We start from the raw sequence: 1,499 nt of genomic DNA, 5'->3' as shown, positions 1-1,499 counted from the left end.
GCATTGGTAACTCAGGCCCTGGGGCCAGTGACCCCAGAGGGCTGTCTTCCCAGAGCTCCCCAAGAGCTAGACACACAGCTTACTCCTCCACAAAGCCAGGCAGAGCTGGCCCCCTTTTACCTACCTAGGACCCACAAAACTCATTTTTTCCATTATAAATATTAAAAAACATATATTTCATTGGGAAAACATCAGCTTGGAAATCCTGGAGGCTAAAATCATTTCTCTAACCCGGCAGGACCACAGAAGGAAAGCAGTGCTCTGTACAGTAAGCTGCTGACTGCCCTGCCCTGGGCCTTAACTGGTATCTAGAAGGTTCTCTCTGGTGACTAAGTTTTTGTACAAAACGTGAGAGAAAGGAAAAAAGAAAAACAGGGATAAATAAAGGGCAGGTATTTTAGTCCCCTCCTGCACTGTCCTTTTATCAGTTAGAGTCCTTTTTTTCTGAGATTTGAAGGCTTAGGACGGGACCCCCAGGCATGCTCTGCCTCCTTGGGCTGGACTTCTAGACAGCCCTACCTTCTGGACTCCCTGACTCACCTGTCTTGGCACCTGAGGACTGACTGTTTGCTCCTCCGTTGCTGGGCTTCTGGAATGCAGACTTTCCACCTGTCTTGGTCATGATAATCTTCTGGCTTTTAACTTCTGGAAATCATTGATGTCCACCACTCAGACCTTCAGCGTGACTTCATCCGGACCCTTGAACAGTCTATCCTGTCCTAGAGCTTTACTTGCCCCCCATGCCCTGGGGTGACAGAAGATGGGGAGGGGATATGTGGGTGGGGACATGGCTTTGCCCCTCATCTCCAGTACTCAGCTTTGGGAGGGCACAGAGGGAATCAGTGGGGGTGAAGGTCAGCAAGGCACAGGGTATCTGTGAGTTGCTACAGTGATACCTAAATTCAGGGGGGTGAGGGTAACACACAAGTGACAGGAGGGCAGCTCAGACCACCACCAAGAAGCCAAGCAGGGGGCTCTATCAGAATTAATTAATTTGAATGTAGATCTCATCTGCACCAAGCAAAACCATCACATTGTAATGCAAGTGTCATGAACGGAATAATGGTACCACCTTCCCATCACCCCAAAAATCTGCAAAATGGCCTTCATCATGCAAAGCAATAATAACTTAATTAAACCAAATATTTAAAACGGCAGGGTCTAAAGAGAGAAATAATGATAAATAAATAGACATAAAAATCTTTAAAAGACTATAATTATATGATGACTGTTTACAAAATCAGTAATACCTCATGTATCAGTGCACATGGCCCTTTACGGTAAACCACTTCACATTTTATCATTTGGAATAAATAAAGGTTTTTTTTTTTTTTTAATTAATTAATTAATTTATTTTTGGCTGTGTTGGGTCTTCGTTTCTGTGCGAGGGCTTTCTCTAGTTGCGGCAAGCGGGGGCCACTCTTCATCGCGGTGCGCGGGCCTCTCACTATCGTGGCCTCTCTTGTTGCGGAGCACAGGCTCCAGACGCGCAGGCTCAG

Source organism: Balaenoptera physalus (assembly GCF_965194825.1).
Source record: "Balaenoptera physalus genome assembly, chromosome: 15".
Taxonomy (NCBI): Eukaryota; Metazoa; Chordata; class Mammalia; order Artiodactyla; family Balaenopteridae; genus Balaenoptera; species Balaenoptera physalus.
The sequence above is the reverse complement of the archived record's forward strand: the minus strand, read 5'-3'. Positions refer to the sequence as shown.